This window comes from Crocodylus porosus, unplaced genomic scaffold, assembly GCF_001723895.1.
Source record: "Crocodylus porosus isolate Cpor-Errol unplaced genomic scaffold, CroPor_comp1, whole genome shotgun sequence".
NCBI classification, from domain to species: domain Eukaryota; kingdom Metazoa; phylum Chordata; order Crocodylia; family Crocodylidae; genus Crocodylus; species Crocodylus porosus.
In genome coordinates this window covers 9,038,125-9,064,803 of record NW_017728907.1, presented here as the reverse complement: position 1 = coordinate 9,064,803, position 26,679 = coordinate 9,038,125, and the positions used below count along the sequence as shown (strand labels likewise).

The 26,679-nt window shown below is 41.5% G+C and overlaps 1 long non-coding RNA gene across 1 annotated transcript in view; it reads left to right on the top strand.

Moving 5' to 3' along the window:
* LOC109307057 overlaps positions 1 to 26,679 on the top strand; it is a 326,340-nt gene that overhangs the window by 21,617 nt on the left and 278,044 nt on the right. The window lies entirely within an intron of this gene.

The window sequence follows — 26,679 nt, the reverse complement described above, 5'->3', positions numbered from 1 at the left end:
AAGTTTAGCTTACCTCTTCCCATTGGAACCAAGTGGAATTTTACCATTGACAATGAGAGGCAGTGAAAGCCCTAGTCCAAATATTTTGATTTCTTGATTGTGTATAATAGCATTTATGGCCTCCTCCAGACAAGTGCAGCCATGTAGTATGTGGCTCTGCAGATGTGTTTGTGGTGCCACATACAGCACATTCAGATGTTCTCCATGCTGCAAGGGAGCGCTGCCCATGTATGCACTGCTCCACCTTTTTTTCCCCTGCAAATTTTTTGATCTCTGGATATCCTGGGGGTCAAAAAAAACAATTGGAAAAAAAAATAGTGGAGCAGCGTGTGCCACTCAAAAGTAGAGCTGGGCTGCCTGGAGCCATGCTGCAGCTGCCAGCCCGGCTCCGCATGGCAGAATTGCTACTGTTGCAGCTCTGGGAGACCTGCAGGACTGCAGGTAAGGCTTCTGGAGCCAACCCATTGCTGGACCCAGCTTCCCCTACCCAACCTGGGGTAACTTGCCATGTGCTAAAGCCATTACTTGTCCCCGGGGAACCAAGCATCCACTCCGCATCTGGATGTGGCCTACTATGCATATTGCCCCAGGCTCTGCTTTAGGAAATTCTTTCACCCAGTATGTCTCAATGAATGGAGGCAAACCCATCATTAGTCAGTTTACAAATCTGCAATTTAGAGGTGGGTGATGAGAGGTAGCCATTAGGTTTTATGAATGGAGGCTTCTTGATAACTGAACAAAGCCTTTTGGAGGGTGTTTTGTCTTCTAGCAGGCCCAGCATAATCTCTGTAATCCAGTTTCTCCCCTCCCTCTGATAGGAAAACTGAGATTTAGAGAGTGATTTAGATTGTGTCCTTATCTGATTTTTGATGGTACATGTGTATGTTTTGTAGGCTTGGGATTACTCCCAGGAAAGTCAAAAGCTTCTGGGCCTAGACCCACACCAAGAAGAAGGGTATTTGACTCACAAGCTTGCAAAGAACAATTTTTCCAACTATTTAGTTAGTCTAATAAAAGATATCATTTACCCTAAGAACATCATCTGCCTATGTCCTTAGAACAACACAGCTACAATCAACACCCCCCCCAGAGCCACACAATACACTTACACATTCCTATTTCTTTATCCAATAAATGTTAGGCATATGTAATATATAAAATAATGGGATAATTGTTTTTAACAAGCAAGACAATTCTGTGGCTGCAAGTTAAAGCAGGACAAATTCAGAAAAGAAAAAATTTGGAAGGCAATCAACCATTTGACTTCTCTAACACCCAAAATCTTTAAGGCAAGCCTGGATGACTTTCAGAAAGGAATGCGCTAGGTCAGCCAGAAGTTACTGGGCCTGTTGAAGAAATGAAATGAAATTCTTTAAAAGTTAAGCAGGCAGTTTGATTAGATGATCTCAATAGCCTGTAGCTAAAAATGGGGCAATGATAAATGCACTCTTCTGCTTAGACCTAAATCCATGTTTCATTTAAATGACTACATGTGGTATGATTCTAAAAATAAGCACTTACACTGTACACATTCTTTTGGACAGCATAACAGTAGATACCTATTTCATGGTATAAATCACTTTCTGATTTGCATTATGAACAGATATACTTTGAACTTTCGTTGTGTCTGTACCCTAAAAGATATGGTTCCCTTCTACAACCTATCAAATAATCACTCAGGGCACTTTTACATGTGCTCTGGGGGTGGAGAAGGCAGCGCTTTAATTACAGTGGCTCTGAGAGCCACTGTAATTAAAGTGCTGCAGCACCTTGGGTATCAGAGTTTCCATGCTTCGAAATGGTGGCGGGGGCACTTAAGCTTAAATTTGTTGAACAGGCTTTAGGTCAAGTGCCCCTGCCTCCACTTTGAAGCATGGGGATGCTGATATTTGAGATGCGGGAGGTTGCTGGAGTGTGGTAATTGCCACGCTCCAGCAGACTCGATTAATCACAGGGTGTTGGAGCAGCCTCCACACTTATGTACAGGCACTGTCATTCTGTAAGCATATCCTCTGAAATAAATGGCAGAGAACTATCTGCTATTCAACATGAGCAAAAGGACTTAGCTTGACCGTTGGACAGTGTCTAGGAAAGGTACGGGTGCTGGTTGCCAGGGCAACTGCAGCTGACCGGAAGGGGGCAGGGCCTGGCCTATATAAACAAGCCAGGCTGAGACCAGAGTCAGTTCTCCTCTGGCGGCCGAAGAAGTTGGAGCTCTGTTGGAGCAGTCAGTGAAAGAAACCCGATGGCCAGGAACAGCTCCTGTGTGAGGAGAATGGGTGGAGGAAACCCTGGTAGGGACTTGAGAGGATAAGCTACCGGATGATTTAGTTGCGTTTTAGCCAGGAGGCTTTGTTTGAGTTATAGCCAGTTGGCTTGTGTTATTCTGGTTGTTTGTTATTACACTGGAGGACCGGGTGAGGCTATAAGGGGTTGGAGGAGGCCTCGTAGGGGCATCCCAGCAGTGTGGGGGTTCCTGGTGCCAGAGAGGGCACAGTAGTCAGGGCGTTCAGTGGAAAAGGGGGCCTGAGAAGGGGATTCAGTGGATTGAGGGCCAGGTAAGGCCGAGGCTGCCTGAGCCGTACAGGAATTGTAAACCCCAGAGAGGGGATTTGGGGCCAGGCACGGCTATGGCCACCTGAGCCCCAAGGGTGAGAAACCCCAAAGGGGGTATGGATGAGAAACCCTGGAGGGGGCTTGTATTAGGGCCCAAGGAGGGGATTTGGGGCCAGGCACAGCTACGGCCACCTGAGCCCAATCGTGAAGCAAGGCCCCAGTGCTGGTGGGGAATCGCCGAAGCAAGGCCCCAGTGTGGACAGCAGCCACAGGGAAGCCAGGGAGCCCCAGGGAGGGCAGGACCGAGAGAGAAGGGCCTGGTGTGGGCTTGGCTTAGAGAGGCCTGGGAGCATCCACGGGGAGTGTGGGCACCGGCAAGAAGCCCAGAGGGTGCTAGCGTTAAGCCCCAGGGAGGGCATACAGGAATAAGAGCCCGAGGGAGGGCAAGAATACAGAGAGCAGCCCCAGTGTGGGTGAGTGCACAGAGAAGGGCCCCGGTGAGGGCCACGAGTGGAAGACAAGTCCGGAGAGCGTCCGCGAGGACGCGGGCAATAGTAATTGACTCAACAATGTCCGGTACATCTGAGAGGCTTGGGGCATGGTATAAGGGGTGGTAGGAGCCACACATAGCCCATAAGGCTGGGTGCACCAAATCAGTCTATACGGAACAGGGGCCAGCCAGGATAAATAAGAGCATCATGTCCAAGGGGACAAAAGGCAGCCTCCCTTATAAAACAGATACCATCAAAGACATGGTGCGCGAGAACGAGGGTGCTTAATCGCCAACTTGGCACAGTAAGGGGCACCAGGAGAGATCATGGCCGCTCCTGGGTCCCCGCCCCGTGACAGACAGGTGTGTTTAAAGACACACCAGCTTCTGTAAATAATAGCATATAAAGGAGCAGAGTGATGAACGTTAACTTCCCAGCTAGAATGATCAGGTACCCATTTATTAAGGGTTGGCTGGAGGTCACTTTCATCCTGTGCCTGAAACAAGGCTCAATCTTCCACCTTCACATCTGCAGCAAGACATTTTAACTGCTCTGCCACCATGCCCAGAATGAGTAAAGGCAGCTTAAAAAAAAAAAAGCAGTAACTTGCATGTTCTTAAGAACTAATAATACGGAATTAAAATATGAAGCGGATCATTGGGGGCCAGGCACAGCTACACCCCCATGTGAGACTTCTTTAAATTCTGATGTTTATATAGAAGAAAGGCAAAGAATTTTTCATGGGAAGAATTCCCTTTCCTTGAGAAGCTGGCAAAGATAAGAATCTCCTCCTTTTTGTAGAAAGTAAAAATTTGGGGCAGGGAACCTCTTTGGCTTTCAGAACACTTTTTTTGAGAGAAGGAGATGGGAAAAGATTATCTTCCTTATTGACAGCCAGACAGAAAGTGAGTTAGTACTACTTCAGAAGCACAAAGAGGTAAGAAAGACTCTCATGAATATTCTCTCTTCTTGTTGATAGTAAACTTCTCCTTCCATGTATACATATATTATTTTTTCCTCCTCCCCATAGTCAGGGTGACAGCTTCATCATAACATAGATAGGAACTTTGCCATAATCAGAGAAATTCATCTCAAGGCTCAATCCATTTCATGAATATTTATTTACTTTCAAATACAATCTTCTTTTACTTGTCTGAAAAGGAGTTAACTATCATAACCAGCTTCTTCTGACATCTTGATATCTTTGTTCCCTTCGTAAGGTAAATAGTGTTTTGTTAGCATACCAATGTTATCCTTAGTTGACCTCTGAAGACCTATCTCTTGGATATTTTATTATCCCACATGGGCTTTGTCATGGGATTTGTCAGTCTAAGGTTGACCTTCATGCAAAGCTGAAGAGAAAAATTAGCCTCTAGCTAATGCCAACTTGCTTTAGTAAAATTAATTTTTAAGGTCAATCCTTTTCCAGAACTGGCTTTGCTTTTATGGAGGACTTATGTAGCAACTGATTTCAGCTTTGGTCATATTTGAGATGGGTTATAGAACTCTTACTGGGATTACATTTTTCCGTTCAAAAGTATATCCTTTCATATGCATCGTACTTCCTGTTTTGTTCCAATGAAAGTTAAAGGTACTCTTTTGTTTCTTCAATCAATCAATTTGTGGTAAATATGTTACAGACTTAAAATAAACATCTGTGTCCATGTCAGGGGTGGGTTGGGGGGTCTCCATGGCAGCAGAGGGAAGACTGAGCTATGTCTATGAGTGGTGGGTGAGTGAGGTGCTGAGGGCAAGCCATGCCTGCACTGCAAGGGGAGGTTGGAGGTCTCTGGAGTAGTGGGAGAATTAAGGAGGCTTGAGACTGTTGTGAGGTAGGCTGGGGTCTGTTGTTTGTGGGTAGTGTTTGCACTGGATTTATGACCCAGATACCTTGTTCTGGGTGGACCCAAACCCTCAGACCAACCACAACCTCTCCATTTGATAATAGGAAAATTTTATTGATACACTGTGATAGCAAGTAATAGTAACGCAAACAATTCTATAATTACCAGTCCTAGAGTTGTCACAGAGGGAAGGTAAGTCTGGCCAGTATGCAAACTTCACCCTAAGGTTTTCTCTTGAATGTCGGATGTCAGCAGCCTGGAGGTTGAGGCCAAGGCCCACCCTCTTTGCTGCTCTGAAATCCCTCCTTTTGTATCCTTTTCCTCCTCTGATGATTTAATTTCTGGGCATCATTGATTAGTTTCTCTGTGGTCATCATACTGTCCATGTTCTGACTTGGCAGCATATCCCTTTGTTCCAAGAAACCCATCACATACATGCATCTTAATTTGGATATTTACTGGGCTTCCTAATTTGGTCTGTTTACTTTGTTTACCAAAACCAGAAATCCCAAGGGCTCTGCAGGTTGGCACTGTGATCTAATACCATCTTATCTTGTGTTATAGAACAGCAGGGTACATGTTTTCAGTTTCCCAGCCTGTGTCTGCTGGCTTCAGACACAGTGGGCCTTGAAGGAAACTTTGTCACTCAGAGGCTATTAGAAATCAATTAACTCTTGCCACCCCTCTGGACCATTGTTCTAATGTAATAGCTACTTTACCTACAAGCCAATTCCCAAAAGAAAACCTCTAAATAGCATTTTCTAGCCATCGGGTAGCTTTCCCCCATCCATATAAAGTGGGGGAAGTGACAGCTGTACAGCGTCTGAGCTATGGAGAATGACTGGGCTTTACCAGTCCCTCAGCTGTCACAGAGGGGTTTTGTTTCATTCAGACTGAGGCAGCAGAGTGCAGTGCAAAGCAGAGCATCTCCCTGGAGGGAAGGGAAGTGGGATGGGAGCAGGGAACACTGGAATGCCAGAAGGCATCGCTGCATCCCTAATGGATTGGGATGGCATGCAAGCATTCGTACAAGCAATTGATTGGCACTTCAACTGCATTGGCCATTTTTCAACCAATTTGAAGTACTCTGAACTCTTGTTCACATACTATTTTAACTGGTGGAACTGAGATTCTATCAGCTGACATGTAATGTTTGTATGCACCCTAAAAGTCGATGCTTGTAGTAAGTGATCTTTTTTTCTAGGGCTAACTTTCAGGTTAATTACCAGTGGTAGATATCACTTTTGATAAAAAAGGAGCCACAAAACAAGCATCTTATTGGAGAGAGGAAGAGGTACGGTACATACAAAATAATGGGGAAGGAAAAGAGGAGAGCTAGAATGTTTTGTACTTGGTGATCATCTGTATACATAGTTATAGTGTCTTGCATGTTTCTCCCTGTTCTCCCTGCCCATATGATGATGATTCCATCTTCCTTTTTCTCAGTATGCATTTTTCCATTAAGATTTCCTATATTCTTTCCTCTTGTTTTTGGTCTTCATTTCTTAATGAACTTTTCTTGTTCAGTTTCTGTTCTTCTGGTGGTAAATATCCCTAAAACTGCTGTTCTGTCTTTTTCTCTGGTATCATGTAATTCCTTGCTGTTCAGTCTAGTCCTCTTTTTTCTTTCTGCTCTTCCACACCCCTTTACTCCTTGTTATCTGTTGGATATCATTCCCTGAATACTGATGACTTTCTGAAGTAACCTTTGAAGAGATTACAATTATGATTTATGATTATTATGCATAAACTTGTGTTGTGCTAAAGGTATAAGCTGTTTTTTGGAAGCCTGTTGGAAGATGATCTCTCTGCCTTGGGTAAACTTGCAATGATTTAGATGGGATCTACATAAACTGTTAAGAATCAAGTGTGGTATTGGGCGGGGGGAGGAGAGTGGGAGGGCTGGAACTGCAACAGAGGTTATTGTCATTGGACAATTATAAGAGAAGTGTTGACGGATAACTATGGGTGCTTGATGCAGAGAAAAAGGGGAATCTGTTACAGAGATGAAGACATTGTGGAAAAATTGGAAAGCTCAGATAATGCACTTGGGAAGTCTGGCATGTTGCTTAAATGCTCATTCCTCTCTTCACCATGCTATGTAGAGAAACTACATGGAGTAGATACCAGGACAAGTGAGCAGTGTTGGTCATAATATGAAATATTGTGGTCCAAACTTGGGTATGATTGGTATGGTTTTCAGATCACTGAAGTGATCTGAAAGCCCGTGAGAGTGAGCTTAAGATGACAAAATGGAATAATGAGAGACAGGATGATTGTAGCTGTCTTAGTCTTTTACTTTCCATCTTTATAAAGATTTAGACTGTTCATATTTTAATAGCCCATTCTGAAACATGTACATTTTTTGCCCCATCTCAGAAAAAAAGAAAGATTTTTATATTGTCTCAAAACTGAAAACCTGGAAGAGTTCAGGCTAAAATAAAGTGTTTGAGTTAATTCATCCTTATAAAATGCATAGTAATGGATTATGTATTACATTTGTATAATTGAATATGTTCCTGTAAAGCATGCTAACTGGTGCTTTCTAAGTGCCTACAGACAATAGGATAGAAGGAAATGTATAGAGATTTGGTGATTTACTCTAGCAATTCTCTCTTAAATTATGCAGATAAAACATTGTGTTATCTCTTTTCTCTCATATGTTCTGCATAGTTTGGTTCCTTGTTTGACATCTATCAATATTCAATCTCAACTTCATGTATTACTTATTTTATATACTGTATGAATCCTCCTCTGCATATAGTATTTGACTGTCTATTATGTGGATAATTTTGGCACATTCATAATGGTCTTTTAAAATGGGAGAGGAAAATACCCTTTCCACTACTATCTCTCTAAATGAATTCTCATTAACATGTTTTACTTTCACTCAGTTTTAATGACATTGTACATCACAGCTGTACCAGGGTCAACTCATTGTATCATTAATTGCATTTAATATCGTGATTTAGAATTATACTAGGAAGTCAAGTTGCAGTCCCTCCCTCCCCCCACAACTTAATTGATCTGAAAATTTTATTATCAATATTTATCAGAATTACAGGAGTGATTCAAATGCTGAGCATGACCTTATTCAAGCTGAAAAGCATTACATACCTCTTGAAAGAACCATTGTGAAAAGCAAATTTCAGGCTGATTATTAGAGGTCAATGCAGCTTTGTGAAGGCAGTCTACCAGCATTTTCCTTAGATCTTGCCAGAGACTGTATAGATCTCAAGTAAGATGTGTAAATTAATATTTATTAATGTCAAACTTTCATATTTTATTCATATCTTATTCAACAAATGTAAGTATATGATTGGTATTCTGGAAAGAAATTTGAATCAGCCAGCAATATAGCAAAGCCTGTCATAAAGTTCACCAAATGTGACTCTTGATGTTAGTACAATTTCCATATAACCTTTTCAAAATTATCAGTGTTATTTTAGTAATTTATATAGATTCTATTTCCCTGTCACCTGGGGAAAACCCAACTGGGAAATGAGGATAAAATGTGTATCAGGTATATTATTTCCTTCCATGTATTGATAAAGAAACTTCTATGTCCAGAACAATTCCTTCCCAACCCAAACTGGCCAAGCACATGGAAAGAAAACCTAATCAGCACAAAAAATGCTATTGACTGGGGGCGGGGGGGAGGGAGGAGACTCTAATTGGTAAAACAATCATAGTCAGCTATAAAATTGCTGCTTCTTAAAAAAGCACGGATCCTTCAACATTAGTAGAATGGAGCAATCAAGTATGGGAAATCTGTTCAACAGAAAAAAATGGCTTAAAATTAGGTATAAATAGGTACAACCATTGTAGCAATATCAAAGGACATGACTATAAGCGATCATAATGCCACGGTTATGGCTACATGAATCTGTGACACAAGTGTAGTAAAAATTTCTCAGAAACTTCAGCCCAGCTTCTGTGAGTGTCAGTTGGATGGAAATAAATGAGTCTTTAACTGGAATCAAACACAGGAAATAAGCTAAATATAAATGAAAATATTAGTAGGGTAAGATACTAATTTATACTTGTACAATTAAAAAAAACCACCCCCAGAAAGTGACACTATCTTTTCATTTAATGGGACGTTGAAGGTCATTGATTTAAAGCCCAATAGACAAACCTATTATTTTTCCTATAGCAAACATTTTCTAAGCATGTTTGTTAAGATGGTCACTATGGATCTGATTTACTTATGACTTGTGGTGAAGCAATTTGTGCCCTCAACTTTGATAAAAGTAAATAGAAAGTATATGCACCCAAAGCTTTTAATATGGTCTACTTTATGTGCTATGAAATAAATCATAACTAGAAAAATTTTAAAATGAGGTAATATAGAAATGATCGCAGTAATTATGCACTTTATTGCTTACTATGTCTTCAGTAAAAAGTTAAAATGTGTAAAGGGGCATGAAGGGAGAGAAGATCATTAGCAGTGCCACTAAAGAAGTGCAAAATCTTTTTAATCAGCCATTCAGATCTCGAAATCTACTTTATCATCTTTTGTCATCATCAGCGTTTGGATGTCTGTATACGTGGTTCTGGGGAAGTTTTTCTGGTGCAAGAAAAAACCTGGAAAAATTCTCCCAGATCATTTGAACATGTGTAAGCAGCCTAAATTAGATTGGACTGGCCACTTCCCCCCCTCCCGATTTAATCTCCCTGAATACTAGTTGATTCAATCTGACTGTGATGTCTGCACGTCTATGTCTACCCTGCTGTTATAACTGCAACTCATGAAGATACCATGAGGCTAACTTTAAGTAGTCTAGCTATGTGGATCAATACAAGCTACAAAGCCTGCTGAAGAAACAATGCAGCATTCAGTACTCTCATGGTTGGCATTTATATCAGTACAGGTTTCCCTCAATTTATACGGGCGCTGTATAATTTACAGTTATACAATGATCATTTTTAGACCCATAATACATTATATGTTAGGTACATTTGCTCTTATGTGATCAACATAGGTTCCCTGTTCCCCTCCACCTCCTGCCCAGGCAGGTAAGTTTGTGGGAAGAGCCACAGGGCCGGGGCCCCACTCATCCCAGCCCTGGCTGCAGTAGCCCTGGGAGCAGCCAATGCCAGCGGCCTGCAGCCACTGGGCTGCACCATGCTCCGCCTGTCCCCCACCATGCCTGGGCTCCTCCTGTCCCCACTCACCCCAGTTCCTGGACTGTGCTGTGCCATGGTGCAGGCAGCTGGTGTCAGCTGCTACCGGGGCCACTGCACCAGGGGCTGGCATGAGTGGGAACAAGCAGAGCCCCGGGTGGCTCAGGGCATGGCACTCACCCCAGCCTCTGCTTCAGTGGCCCTAGGAGTGACCTGTGGCAGCTGCCTGCAGCCACTGGGCTGCACCATGTGCTTTATGCCAATTCAATTTATGCACCATTCTCCAAGAATGCATCTACTGCATAAATCAAGGGAAACCTGTATCCAAATAGCTAGCTTGGATATCTCTAATACTGCAGTACTTTAGTTTTCTTTCTCCTTATATCTTCCACGTTTCTGTCAAATCTTTTGTTCTCATCTCCAAACTCTTCATAATTTTACTCCTCTCTCCTCCTTTCCTAGTCCCACTCTTGCACATTTTTCAACTCTTCCCATGCTGCTTTTGTTTCCTCCTACTTTGGATTGCATTATTTCTTTTACACATTTAATTCTTTTTCTTTGTTTCCATAACAATAATATTCACTTCTTCCATCACCACCTTTAATGCTATAATTAACCTTTTCTCTGTCTTACAAATTAAATGAAGTTATCTCGTTTTGTTTCTTTTACTGTATAATCTGTTCTATAGAAAATATATTGGGGTCTAAAAGAATATTACTTGTATAATATGGAAAAAATTATTCAGCACATAATGTTTGTGGTACTGTGGATCTATTAATTTTTGTTGATGCATCCTAAAGCATTGTAAATAATTCATAAAGTAAAAACAAATGATTTGCCATGCACACTGTAGTAAATAATGATAATTTCCCTTATATGAAGGTGTTGATACATGTATCTTAAGGAGATTTAAAATCACTAAGAATCACCATTCCCTATTGAACTACAATCCTTATACCTATTTTGCAGTTAGATGAATCTAGGCCTAAAGAAAGTATTCATTGCTTTGCTTAACTTTGCAAAATTCTTAGTAAATCCATAGTAAAAATGAGTAAATCTGATGTGACAATTCTACCCACTTACACTTGCAATCCTGTAACTAATGCACTGTATTTTATTAAAATTCATAATCTATCATTCCATCACCTGAAGATCATTAGTTTCAAGTGAATCAATTCTATTTGACTATTTCTACTTCTACTGAAACTGCTTATGACAGTAACAGGGATAATGGTTGGTTCCCACTAATATCAGTTGCTTTTAAAAATCTATTATTTACATTAATGAATAAATGAGAAATCATATTGACATGTTAGTATAGTATTTGTACATACATATACACACAGATTCAAAGGAATGGTTTGAATTGGTTATGTAGTACATCTCTCCTGTGGATATATATCCATTGCAACTCAGTATTGAATTATTTTTCTCCAGACTGTTGTAGACCAAACAAGCTTTAACCCCCGCCCCCCCCAAAAAACTGAGTAGACTACATTAAAAACATAAGGAAGCCTAGATTATCATTTTCTGACCCAGTTCCCTGCAGCATATTACCACTGGAGCATCTTAATAAGTAGTCTCCGAGCATACTACTAAAGCTTGTTAGAAAATTAAATGGGGTACAGTGAAATACAGTAGTTATATCATTTGGTCATATCAGAAAGCACAGGCAGGGCCTATTGACTGTGGCAATTTATCTACACATGAAAATTATAAGAGTATATCATGCTTCAGTGCACTTATGCAGATGCATTTTTCACTGTATTCACAATGTTGGGGTGGGACAGACCACCAAACCAGAACATTGAGGGGATGCACAAAAACTAAAGCTGTGCCCCAATCCCTTTCAGTTGCACCTGCTTGCTTTGTATAACCACATATATATATATAAAATATTCATTAAGACTGTATGAAATGATTTAGCTTTGTGGTTAGGATGCTGGGAAGTGTGCCAGTCTTTGTTCTGATGAATATTCGTTTTTACAAACTGGAATGACTTCAGTCTGAGACATTGATAACACCCCATCCTAAAATTCCTTATGGCCTGGTATTTAGGACTGTCTCTATCAAGTCTTGGGAGAATTTAGTAATAGTGAAAATTTGTTTAATTATGGAAGACTTTAATTTCCCTCATATAGATTAGAATATTATCCAATAATACCAGTAACAATAGGTTAAATGTATGTTTGGAAGAATTAACTCAGTGGTGTCTAATCTTCTGACCCTGTGGGCCAGATGACTGGTGTGGGGTTTGTCTGTGGGCTGGATCCTGCCCTGAGTTTTCAAGTGAGGTCAGTTGACATGGGCATGGTCACCTTGTATAATGCTTGTCTGATGTGCCTGGATCCAGCTGCACACAAGGGCAGGCCCATCCTTCCTGCATGGCTCCCCACAGATCCATAAATTTGGCTGCAAGTATCATGGGTCCTAACAGGCAGCCCAGCTGGGGTAGTTACCTAGTTGGCCACACCTCCCTGGGACTCTGCCTGGAAGCCTACCCCAACTAGTGAAACAGCTGGCCACTGTTTGGGCCTCCTGAATGGCAGCTAGGGAGAGCAACCTCCCCATTTAGTTCCACCTATGACAGCAGACTGCAGGCCACCCATCAATTCTTCTGAAGGTCCTCTTTGGCAAGTCTCTGATCCTGTGCCCTCTGGTTTTCTAGTTTCAGGCCCTTGTTGGCTCTGTCCCTGGTCTTTGGCATTTTAAAAGTCCCCTTGGATCTGGCAACTTGTTCTCTGACTTTCAGCTCTTACTCCAGCTCTGCTTCCTGGCATGCCCTGACTTTTGGCACTGGCTTCTAACTCCCAAACTTTGTCTTGGCATGTGAGTTGGACTCTGCCTCTGAATTTCCCTTTGAGTCAGTAACTTGGTCTCAGATTCTTGACCTTTGGCTTGGCTTATGGTTTGGCTCTTGTCTTCTCTAAGTGTCCTAACTGGTAAGCCAAACCACTTACACTTCATCCTTAGAGTTGGGGATTGACAATTAACACTGCTCCTCCGCTGCCAAATTTCTGGACCTGTAGGAAGCCCTGTGTTCAGATGAAATGGCTTTGTGGGCTGGATCTGGCCTGCTGGCTACAGATTGAGCACCACTGAATTAAGCAATAGATTTCTCCACTAATATGTAATTTTTGCAAATAGCAAGGACTGTATAAAAGAATTTGTTATAAAAAATAACCTTGAATGAAGTGGTTTGAGCTGATTTATTTCATTTTAAATTTTAGGATAGAAAACATGCATCTAAAATAAAGGTTTTGAATTTCATAAATACTGACTTTGAAAAACTAAATGCAGTAGTTGAGGAGATATACTGCATAGGGAGCTAAAGGACTTGAATGCAGAAGAAGCATGGAATTGCTTTACTTAAGGCAAAGCTGCAAGTAGTTTTGGGTGTTTGCATCCTAAATAAGAAGAACAAATTGGTAAGGAAGGGCTATGAACCTACATGGATGAACAGGCACCTCAAACAGGCTATTAAGAATAAGGAGAGGATCTACAAAAATGTGGAAAGGATTTATCAGTAAAGAGGCATATGTTTTGGTGGTCAAAGAATACAGGAAGAAAATATGAATAACTAAAGCCCAGCCAAGTGGCATGGTACAACAACAATTAAACAGCAAGAGCTTTTTCAGTCCTATAAATAAAAATAACCAGGAGGAAAGAAACAGGGGCCTCTGTAGGATAAAGATGAGGTGGAGATCAAGGATGACCTAGGTATTGCTTAAGAAAATCTTTGCCTCAACCTTCAATGGGTATGAAGACAAATTGAGGACAATGTTATGCAAGGTCTTAAGAAAGATATTAACAAAAAGGACAATTAGGGACATGGATATATAAAGAGAAAGCATAGTAAAATAAAGGAAGATTGTGTCAAACCAATCAAATACCCTTCCATGAAGGATGCCTGCCTTAAGAGGAATGCAGCGGACCTAACATCTAGATTTTAAGAAATGTTCATCTCCATCATAAAAGTGATACGGCTACCTGGAAAACATGCAAGGTTACAGGTAGCACTTGGATTTCGAACTATAACATATTGCTTAACCTCACCCAGTTTATCTGCATTTGCAGCAATCCACCTTCTACTTCCAGTACTCTGTCCAGAATGTGAGTGCAGTTATGGGCACAAAAATGACCTCAACAGCTGCTTTGAAAAAGAATTTTTAGAAAAATGTACCACTAACATACCAGTGATACATAAACGATAGTTTCATCATCAAGATTTAATTTTCTCATTAATTTCTGATACAGCTTCTAAACTAAATCTATTTGTCTTTATTTATAAAAAAAAAAAAAAAAAGAAGAAAGCAAACCCAAACTCCCAGATTTCCCTCCACAAAACCAACAAACTTAGCATTAGCATGCAAATTATACTCTGCCATTGCAACTGGCAGGAAATTGACAATATCTTTGACTCCTCTCCTTTTTACTGATATTTAGGGTGTTTTTGGTTTTGTTTTTATAATGTGCTTTGTGTTTATTGTGCTGAGGGGTTAGAGTGTGTGATTTTTAGGACCCCTCGGATAAACAGTTGCCTGCAAATGGGCAGGACTGACCAAGATGGCCCAGGGGGGGCACTTTCCAGTTTTTTATGGGAAACCTTCCATAAAAAAGAAGAAAAGTTGGTTGAAAGTATATTTGAATGTCATGGGACCATTTTGCTAGTACATTTTTTTTTTTTTAGACTAAAATATAGAGATATGCTGTTTACATTTTCCAAATTCCTATTGATGAATTTTATTTTAAAAGAAAAAATGTGTATTATCCCAACCACTTTTAAATAAAGAATAGCAAACTAGAAGGGAAAAATACCTGTGGAGCTATTCGGATGTATCCTTTTGAACGTGGAAAGGAAAAATTTAAAAAAAAATTGACTTAAGGTATACATTCCCTGTTTTGTGCAACCACAGTTCATTAATCAGTTTCAAAAATTAACAGAGAAAGAAAGGTAGTGAATCTTTCCTATTAGTTGATGTGTTTTCAGATTTGACTGTTAACCCATTTAGCAGAGAGCATGAGGGATGGACATTTTGTGTAAGATACTGATCCACAGAAATTCTGCTTAGAGGAAATGCACCCTTTTCCTTAAGGCCATGTAATTATTCAGAAAGAATGTGGATCACAATGATCAAGCATGATACTTAAGATGAGTTACTGAAAAATTGCTATCGATGATCTTCCCTGTTTTGTGTGTAGGGAAAGAATTTGTTACCTCTTACCAGTTTGAAATGCATCTTTGTTTCTCATTGCCTCTTAGTAGGATGGCCCCTTCTTATTTCTATTACTTCTGGTTCATGCCTCTGCTCTCTCAGGGTGAAAATGAGGAAAAGAAAAAAGGTAACAAAAAAAAAAATCACTAGTTAGAAATGTCCCATAACAGTAAACAGTGAGGCTCATAACTCATATGAACTACCCAAGAATTATTTCTCCCTGAAAGATGCTGGTTGAACTTTTCCCCCACTTTTTAATATTTTCTGCCTTTCGACCCACTAATCATTTTTTACCCTCACTTATCTGAGCAGCCACCACCTGAATTTGTGTTGTTTAATGTATGGTCTGACTAAGATATTTGTGACACTCAGTGAGGGTTTTACAAGTTACTTTGGCAAGTCCTCATTATTGGATATCAGAATGTATATTCTTTGATGCAGCTGTAATGAGATCCCTGCTCATGTCATCTACAGGGACCTCTGCTGCCAAAATTAAATAACTATGTCCAAGAGCTCAAAGACGGTAGGACTCATAATGCTCTGTACATAATTTAGCCAAGCAGAAGATAAAAAAGAGCCACAATGTATTAGGATTGATTAAGTTAGGATATGACTCACTGTAAAAAGTATATAGCATAAACTTACAGCACTAGTGAATGTATGTGAGGTCTAATACTTGTTTAAGGACTAGTACAGAGAATTTGTGGGCACTTTGTTTAAAAAGATGATTTGTAACCTTTCTTCAGCAGTAAGAAGGAACTGTTCTTTCCTTTCTTTTTAAATGCAATAGAAAAATAACTGGACTTACTTGAAGCTTAATACCCTTTTTAGCATGTAGAAGATTGTCATAAGACTTAGAATAAAATGCAGTTTTAATGCCTAGATAAGATGGTCAGTCAGTCCCTAGAAATCTGCAGATAAAAACCTACCTGGTTGTCTGGCTTCATTAAGTCCCCTTTGTTCTTCTTTTTAAAATAGATTAATGTAGACAATTACACACTCTTGAATTTAGTCTGCCTCCCAACTTATGAGGGCATCTTCCTATGGTTAATATGATAAGCAAATGTGTTCCAATTATTTCTATGTATCCATAAGAGAAATTTGCATTGGAGGAGTTCAGAATAAAAGAAATTTATGGTACAATTATCATTATTAGAAGCCCAATAAGGAGTGGTAAGAGACAAGCATGAGAAGACTGCTGTATTACAACACTATTCTTGGACACTATAATTATTTTAAAATGAGCAGAGGAGTATGGTGTTGACAGGTTGTTTGTAAGTAAAAAGATGATGAAATCCCACCCTGCATTATTACCCATTCACTTTCTCATCAAGAGCAATTGCCATATATAGGGTGTAGGCCTTAAGAATATAACTAAGATATCCAATTTGCTGCTTTATGATTCTGTCTCAGTTTTATTCCATGACTCCTTTAGCTAAATGACTTTCAATGGTCTACTGATCTAGCTATGTCACAGTTATGTTTTCCATTACTGGATCTCTGTGTGTGTATATATACTCTTATAGAAACATATGTGTGGACACAGTATTGTATATAGCTAGATCCAGCCCACAAACTGATGAAAGATCCCTAGTTAAAATTGTTTTGGATTTTTTTTAATTAAATGTTTTTCTTTTTTTGGGGGGGGGGGTGAGAAAACACAAATTCACTAAAACAAACTTTGCTCAGATATATTTTTGTTTTTACAAACATTTTTATTGGGAAGATTTCTTACATGCAGGATAGAAGAAATTATATATGTAATTATATATATGTGTGGCTCTCTCTTTTTTTTATATAATATAAATAAAAGAGGCACACATTGATGAATGGATGGGTAGCTCATGAGTTAAAGCACTCACCTGGAATGTGACAGAAACAAGTACAAATCCCTTCCCCTGCCTGAAGTTTAGCGTGGACTTGAATTTGGTTCTTTCAAGAAAAATGCTTTTCTTACTAGGCTATAGAATTGATTTTTCTCTCAGTCTCCCCCTTGGGGCATTTTTATTGACACCAACTGACTGACCCTGTAGTCTGATATAGGAGACCGTGGTGAATACCCTAATCTTTGAGCTATAGGAGGGGAGGGTATCACACGTTCATTTTTATTTTTGTAAAGCCTCAGTTTTGTTCTAATACGGAAGAAAAACAAATTCAGAAACCTTGCATTTTTTTGCTAAATGGGATTTTTGTTGTTTGGCTACCCTCCAGTACAGGAAAGTCTGCCAAGGATGAATTACAATGCTGAAATGTGCTTGTAATCTTCCTGCTAGGAGGGGGCCTGCAGCCAGCTAGTATTGTCCAAAGAAGCTGGCAGCTCTAACTAAGGGAGGGAGCATACCTACAGCTCTTAATGAAAAAGTATATCAGTAGTCTTCTGTAGGGAGATTTTGGGGTGTGGGTTTAGACTCTCATTCCTTTGAGAATACCTGCAAGCCTCCTGAGTTGTCTTTTAAGTGATTTTTTTTTTTTTCTCCCAAGTGGCTAGGCTGGTGCAGAAAAATATCACTTTCAAATTTCTGAGATAGTGAAATAAATTTGGCCCCTACAGTTTCTAGACTTATAAACTCTAGGTATTCAGTCTATCTAACAAGATGATAATAGTGATCAGGAGGGTCACCTAAACTGGGGGAATGGGACAGCAGCCCCGCATGCTGATTTGGTTGGGGGGTGGAGGGGAGAGAGGGATGAAAAAAGATTGGCCATGGCTGCAGCCACACAATCATGCCAGCAGTATGGCAGTAGCTGGAGTCATTGCTGCTTTCCCTGAGTATCAGAGCATATGGTAAAATAATCAGTTTGTAAGCCCTTAGAATATAACACAGTGAGAAGGAACAGCCAACATAGAAATTTTTAAGAATGAATCATGTATAGCCAATGTGATTTCATTCCATGTCAATGTGATGGGTCTTGTGGATGGGGAGAAGCAGTGGCTGTTATTACACTTTACTTAAATAAGGTTTTTGATAATGTATTTTGCAATATTCTCCTAAGTCAGCTGAGGAAATGTGGGCTAGATGGAAGTACTGAGTAAGGCAGAGGCATCCCTAGTTGGATAAATAGGCTGAAAGAGTAGTTCTCAATGGCTCGCTACCAAACTGGAAGGAGAGTGATGTAGTTAGCTGTGCTAGTCTGAAGCCAAGTAGAAGGCAGGGTAGATTTGCACGTGTGTGTGTGTAGTGCAGGCTTTTGTGGGCTGAAGCTCACTTCATCAAATGCTGTGAAAGGAAGTGCACAAAGCAGTGTATAAGAAGGAAAAATACATTTGAATACAAATGGCTTCAAACGTGTGTAGTCAGAGGTTTATCCTCAGTCTGGAGGGTGGGAGCTAAAAATCATCATTAATGACTTGGAGGACAGAAATGAGTGAACACAAGAAATTTCTGGATCGTATTAAGGTACATGTTGTAGCAGACAGTTGAGAGAAAAGGATTAGGATTCAAAATCACAGTGATGCTTTGGGGGGAAAAAAGGGCCAGAAATAAATAGGATAAAATTTCAGTTAGGACAATGCAAAATACTATACTTACAAAGGAACAATCAAGTGCACAGGTACAAAATGGGAAATTACCAGTTAGCTTCACTGCTTCTGAAAAGGAGGTTGTAAGCTGATCATGTGTAAACAGTGTGATTTGTTGTAAAGTAAGTTAATGGAATACTGCAGGGTATTCATAGGAGGGTCACATTCAAGTAAGGAAAAGTGATTCTTCTGCTGTATTCAGCCGTATTGAGGCCTCATTTTGTTTACTGTGTCCAGTTTTGAGAACCAGAAATCAAGGAAGACAAGAACAAATTGGAAAGGAACCAGAGGAGAGCAACAGAAATGATTTAGAGGTTTAGAGGAAAGGTTGGAAGATCTATAGTTATTTTAGTCTAGAGAAAACAAGATTAAAGAGGGACTTGAAGTAGTAATGGGCTTAAATTGGAACAATGGTGATTTTAGTTTAGATGTCAGGAAGAACAGTGATTAAGTACAGGAAATGGTTACCTCGAGAGGAATCCATGTCACTGGGAATTTTAAAATTCAGATTATGACAAGCATTTTTCTGGGATAGTTTAGGCATAATATTGCCTTGAGTAGAAGGCTGGGCTAGATGACTTCTTGAGGTTTCTTCTAGCCCTATTTCTGTATACAGCCTCTTGGATTTAAGTACTTCTTATACCTTCTCTAAATAATCACACATTTGTGGAACTGGATGAAATTTCATTACAAAAATGTCACGCTTCTGACATGAAAATCTGTTCACTTTTTGCATTTCTGAGTTGGAGCTCTCATTCAGAATATTATCCGACCTAATTCCTAGTCAGCTCAATGACACAACCATACATGTAAATACTATGTTTTGATTTGGGGCCCTGAAGCTAGAGGCTGACATCTTGCTGAAAAATGTAATTTGTATGAAGGAAAGAGACATAAGCCAGTGTCCAGCTTCAAGTGCTTACAGTTTAATAACCCACTTGTTTTGAATTGAAATATATGATATGTATTGACTCTATTTACCCAAGTCCAAGATGACTCTGACTTTAAGAGGACCCCCCAGTAATTAGATTCTATACATGGAAAATGTATTATTTTCTATGGCAAGAATCTAATTATTGGAGAATTTCCTTAAATTCATTCCTCCCAGGGACAAACAATGGTAGGGGGGCAGGCAGTGGGAGAGTCAAGTGGCTTGACCATTGCTCTTTGACCTCTGGTGTTCCCCCTGCTCTTGACCCCTGCTCTTTGATTTCCCCCCCCACCCCTTTCCTCTTCCTCCCTCCCAGCCTGGCCATGCATCAGCTGTTGCATCAGGAACAGTCCAGATTGAGCTGCTGCCCTAGCTGCTGCTGCTTGGCCTGGCTAGGGCTGGAGTGGCCATGTGCTCTGTGTCCTGTGCTGGACTGGGCTGAAGCTGTCATGGAGTCAGTGGGGTAAGTAGAAGTGGGGGAGAAGACAGAGATGGTGCTGGGCAGATAGTGCAGGGAAGACAGTGGCAGGGTGCCATGGCAGAGAGGCAGTGGGGAGTGGGTAGCAGCTGCAGCTCTTTCTTTGACCCCGTTGGGGTCAGAGTTGAAACAGCTGCAGTCACCTGCTCTCCCTGCTGCCTTGTACTTGAACCAAGTTGAGGGGCTTCCCCCCCCCATGTTGCTTTTGGATTGAAGTAAATACAGTATCATTACTATTTTTTCCTGTTTAAATCATTTTTAAAGCAGGTTTTCAGAAACATGCATTCTCTACTATTGGGCCTAGAAATGCCAGTTGTAAAAAGAAACAAAACAAAAATTAAGATAACATTTTATGGATGGTAACAGGTACTTGAAATACTGCAAAATTTATGAATGTTGGTCTCTGCTGTAAGGTTTCTATTTTTGTGTCTAGCTGTATGTTGATATTTTATTATAATTCTCTCTCTTACACTTCTACCCATCAGTGTTTCTGTATTGCCTTCAAGGGAGAAGGAACAAAAGGGAGTTTACTACCAAACTCCAATACAACTGAGGAAGAATTGGGTATTGAACTCCAGAATAATCCTTTGAAAATTTCAGCTTAAATTCTGCCTCACACTGTGAATGCTCATGTTCCACTGCAGTCCCCAGACCAAAGCAGGAACTTTCAACGTATTCAACAGAGCTTGGACCTTGGGTTCTCTGCCTTGGCAATGCACTTGCAATTGCAAACAAGTTTGTAAAAATTACGACAGTTAACATCAAATGGTGAGGGGGCTGGAGCACATGACTTATGTGAGGAGGCTAAGGAAACTGGGCTTATTTGGTTTAGAGAAGAGAAGACTAAGAAGGGATTTAATAGCGGCTTTCAACTACCTGAAGAGTGGTTCCAAAGAGGATGGAGCTAGACTATGTGCAGTGGTGGCAGCTGACAGAACAAGGAGCAATGGTCTCAAGTTGCAGCAAGGGAACTGTAGGTTAGATATTAGGAAGAATTTTCTCACTAGGAGGGTAGTAAAACATTGGAGGTGGTGGACTCTACATCCTTGGAGGTTTAGATTCATAGTTTTATAGATGTTGGGGTCGGAAGGGACCTCAATAGATCATCTAGTCTGCCCCCTTGGATAGAGAGGGAAGTGCTGGGTTCTGATGACCCCAGCCAGATGCCCATCCAACCTCCTCTTGAAGACCCCCCAGGGTAGGGGAGAGCACCACCTCCCTGGGGAACCCATTCCAGATTTTGGCCACTCTAACTGTGAAGAAGTTCCTCCTAATGTCCAGTCTAAATCTTCTCTCTGCTAGCTTATGGCCATTATTTCTTGTGACCCCCCAGGGGCACCTTGGTGAGTAGAGCCTCACCAATTCCCTTCTGTGCCCCCATGATGAATTTATAGGCAGCCACAAGGTCTCTCAACCTTCTCTTGTGGAGGCTGATGAGATCCAGGTGCCTTAGTCTCTCCTCGTAGGGCTTGGCCTGCAAGCCCTTAACCATACGAGCAGCCCTTCTCTGGACCCTCTCCAGGTTATCCACATCCCTCTTGAAGTGTGGCACCCAAAACTACATGCAGTATTCCAACTGCAGTCTGACCAGTGCCTGATAGAGGGGAAATATCACCTCCTTGGTTCTGTTTGTCATGCATCTCTGATGCATGATAAAGTGCAGTTAGCTTTTCTGATGACTTCATCACACTGATGACTCATGTTCATTGTGGAGTCCACTAGGACTCCAAGATCCCTTTCCACTTCCATGCTGCTGAGCAGGTCATTTCCTAGGCAGTAGGTGTGCTGGACATTTTTCCTCTCTAGGTGCAGCACTTTGCATTTCTCCTTGTTAAATCGCATTCTATTGTTTTCTGCCCATTTGTCCAACCTGTCCAGGTCTGCCTGCAGTTGTTCACTGCCCTCCGGTGTGTCCACTTCTCTGCACAGTTTTGTATCATCTGCAAACTTGGATAGAGTACACTTCACTCCCTTGTCCAAGTCACTGATGAAGACATTGAAGCGTATCGGTCCAAGGACTGAGCCCTGAAGGACGCCACTACCCACTCCCTTCCAGGTCAATACCGACCCATCTACTACCACTCTCTGGGTATGACCCTCTAGCCAATTTGCCACCCACTGGACTGTGTAATCATCCAAGACACAGTCTCTTAACTTGTTCACCAGTATGGGGTGGGATGCCGTATCAAAGGCCTTCCTGAAGTCTAAGTAAACAATGTCAACCCCTACTCCAGTGTCCAGGTGTTTTGTAACCTGATCACAAAAAAAAGAGTAGATTAGTCAGGCATGATCTACTCGCTACGAACCCGTGCTGGTTTCCCTTCAGCATAATTTTTCCTGCTGGGCTCTCACATATATGAGCCTTAATAATTTTTTTAAAGACTTTGTCAAGGATGGAGGTGAGACTGACTGGCCTATAGTTGCCTGGATCTTCCTTCCTCCCCTTCTTGAAAATGGGAACCACATTGGCCCTTTTCCAGTCCTCCCGGACCTGTCAATACAGGATGATATAGTTTGGGGTTGTCCTGCTTTGAGTAGGGGTTTGGACGAGATGACCTACTGAGGTCCCTTCCAGCCCTAATTTTCTATGATTTAACATGTATTCTTCAGCATAAATCAATATAAGTAAACTTAGTCTAGAGAGAGATTTTGTAATTCTGAAAACATTTCAAGGTTACTTTATCATATACATTCTTTAAAATCCATCTAGCCTGTTGCTCCTGCATACTATCTTCTCTCCATGAGTAAAAATCTAATGGAGTAACTCATGATGAATAATCCTCTTTCCATGAATAATCTCACTGAAATCAATGGAGTATTTTTTTGAAGCATGGTGCAACTCAGTGTTAGCATAGATTCCAATCTTTCCTAACTCTGAAAGTATTTATTTTAGGAATGCCATATGAGTATGTTGCTGAGTCAAAGGGTTGTCAATCACTTGCGTCTCAGTGGTTTCTTTTATTTTGAAGCTGTGATATAGTAAATTTCAAACTGTTGATGCTATCACGAAGCAGCTCTGTGCTGTATCTAGCTGATACAGAAGAAGAAACACAGGTGTTGAAATTATTTTCATTCATATGTATCCATTCTGGAGTGCTGGCAGTGAAAATGGTTCAGTTATCTATGGGCTCCTTCTGAAAAATTAATGAAAAACATTGGCTTATGACTTTACTCAGAAACCTGGAAAAATCAACTCCACTGCTTGGTAACCTTGACAGACAATTGCAAAAACTGATTTGTAGGCAAAAGAAAAAGGAAAAAAAGGGGTACTACTCAGGAGGAGAGTGGGGTACCAGATAAACTTGGGAAAGCCAACAGCAATGAATTAGCATGGCATTTATGCGCATGTGTTTGTATACAGTAATATCAACCTATAATATGTTGTTCATCCTTCCCCCAACTCCTTTCACAGTTGTCCTGGCAATAGTCTAAAATTCAAGTTCTCCCACAGTGTGAGTTTTAAGAGTCAGTGGATTCTTTCAAAAGATATTTCTTACTTTTTCCTCCATCCTCCTCTTCTGAGTACAGTTGGCAGTATCCAGAGTTTGTGCAGGTCTGTCTCTCTACTCTCTAACTGAAGTGATGTCTGGTCAGATCTGGGAGTTTTACCACCTGAACCAGGTTTGATTGCTAGGAAGGAAAGTCTGTAATGGAACTATTTGGCTGTGTTGCTTCCCTCATTGCAAAATGTTCAGAGAGGTCAGTGGCATTTAGGATCCTGAGCATAGCCCTTGTCAACAGAAGTGAACTCTTAAATGTAGAAGCTATTTTTCCATCCTTCCCTCACTGTTGTCCAGATTCAGCTAGGCTAGGCCCCTAATAGCTGCACATTTGCTGCAGTTATGATCCTTTAGTCACCGACCAGTTGATTGTGATTGACTGGTTGATTTGCGGAGTGTCTGACAGTTGATCTCAGTCGGCGGGGGCTGGGATTTAGAGCTGCAGCTGCATCGGGAGCGGTGCAACTCCATGTGTGTCCTGGCACAGGGCTGAGCTGCACCACTTATTGCTGGGGCCAGACCAGGTGAGTGGAATGATCCCCCTCCATGCCCTGCCACTAAGTCACTGGGTGGGTGGTGTGAGGAACAGAGCCTGGGCAGCCTGTCCAGGTGCAGTGTGGGGGTGTGGATCCCATCACCACATATGCCTCCTCTGCCTCCGCCAGGGTGCGTGCACCCCTATTCAGTGTGTGTGGCGGAGGGGGCTGCTGTTGCATGCAGGGTTTAGCTTCCTGAACCCCACTGCAGTTGCCTTAGGAGCAGCATGATGCCAAGTGCATCCTGCCACTGGGCTGAGCTGTGACCCCTGCCCACCCTGCACTGGGATACATGTGGTGTTGCACCACTCCTGGGACAGCTGTAGTGGGGCTTGGGGAGCAAAGCCTAGCATGCAGTGGCAGCCGTCTCCATCCTGCACTGATCGGGGTGGCATCTGCCTCTCGGGGCCTTCACTGGGGGGCATGCAGTGATGGGAGCCCCCTCCATGTGCCCGGATGAGCTAGCTAGACTCTGATCCTCCCACCACCCAGCATGGCTAGGTAGATCCTGGGTTGCACTTTAATTCAAAAAGTGATCTGGTACTTAAAAAGGTTGGAGACTACTGCTTTAGTTACTCAGGATACTTTTCCTTTGATACTTGGTTTATTTTCCCTGTTGACCAACAGGTATCAATAATTTTGTTTTTTTTTTCCTGTTGACCAACAAGTATCAATAATCTTACTACTCTTTTGGGCTGTAGGCCACAGGACTAATGCAATAGATAACTATGTTTAACATTTTAGACACCATAAAAGAAATAGTTTGTATTTGACATTTTTCAAATTAATATTAACTAAGTTATGTTATTCTGTAGGCCATATATTAAGATTAGGTTTTGTCCATACAACAAAGTGGTATTGTTTTTACAATATTGTTAAAGTTGTACAAGGTCCCAGTTAAGTAGACACTGTAATTAAATCAGTATAAAGGTACTTTATATCAGCATAACTGTCCTCAGGCTAGATCTATGCTTAATAGCAATTTGCTGTAGTACACTTTCCTGGCAAAGAAATGCTCATTTGGAAACAGTTTACACCAGCATATATTCTCTTGCAGTTTTCCAGCTGCCCTAAGCTAAAAATGCTGCATGGGCAAGAGTAAGTGCATGTGCACCAAGAGCTTTTATAAGCACAGGTGTGTTAGTGACAAATCACACCTCATTATAGTCCTGACCAACACAGCTATGCCAGCAAAAGCTTGTAGTATGGACCTCGCCTCATGTGGAATGGAATAAATATATTGGTTGTGACACAAGCAGGGTACATTTCATGCCTTCTAGGGTGTCCTTCAGCCCCAAACCATTCTCTACAGTGCTGGACCACTGAGAATAAGTTAAATTTTACCAGTGTACCAACTGCTTGGTCCAGGGCACTTCAGCTCCACTTGTCTCACTCGGGGCTTGTCATCACTGCCACAGGAGATCCTGCCAACTTAAAGAATAATGCAGTTCTAACTGCCATGGGTTCAGTTCACTGACTCAGGAGCTTCTTTAATAAAGAGGGTTTAAAAAAAAAAAGTATATGATTGTAAAACCTTTGTCCAGTTTGTGCAAAAAATTATAGGTCCTTGCCGCTGCAAGAATGATCAGTAGGTGCTATCAAATGCTATGAATTTACTTACCAGAAACGATCAGTAAGATATAAGAAATAGCAAGAAGGTTTATTACATAAACAAGCATAAACATAAAAACAGTAACTGTATATTGAAATACAGATAGAGACATAAAAGCACAAGCTAAGTACAGACATCCACAAAGTCCATGGTGAAGGTGCTCTATCATGCTTTGCTTAAAGCGCTATAAATTAGAGCATGTTTGAACTGAACAAATGTTTGCCAGTCAGTGGGGTGGAAGGGGAGAACTCTCACTGCCCAAGGCCTGCAGATAAGGGGAGCTCTTGCACACCTCCCAGTGTGCCTTGCGGACTCCCCAGGCTGAGGAGACTCCTAAGCACAGTTGATCAGGCAAGCCATCCCTGATTGGCTGCCTCTTATGGGGGAGTAGTCCCCACCCTGTTGCTCTGTCATTGACAGGAATAAGAGAATCACAGGGAAGCAGGGCTGGAAGGGACCTCTGGGCCAAGTTGCTGTGCCTGGGGTCTAGGATTGAGGTGGGGGAGTCTGTTTGCCAAGTGCCAGCAGGGACAGGCTGGTCACCAGAATCTCCCTGAAGCTGCAATGTGGGCTTGGGATACCTATCCCACATGGATTAGGGGAGGGGAGGGGAGGGGAGGATTGGAGGGCAGGATCTGGCAGGTGATGCAGAGTGGAAAAGGATCTTCCTGGCTTGGGTCTCTTGGGGGGCTGGCTGGGCTGAGTTTCTAGTGAAGTGAAGAGCAGTACAGCCCCGCATTGCCGGGACTGGCTGCAGCTGGGGGAAAGGACCCCCCTGCTATGGGGAGGATGCCCTGGCCAAGCCCCTACCAAGACCCAAACTGGGAAGCTAGAGAGGGCCTGCCCAGCAGGAGGACTCCTTTTCTAC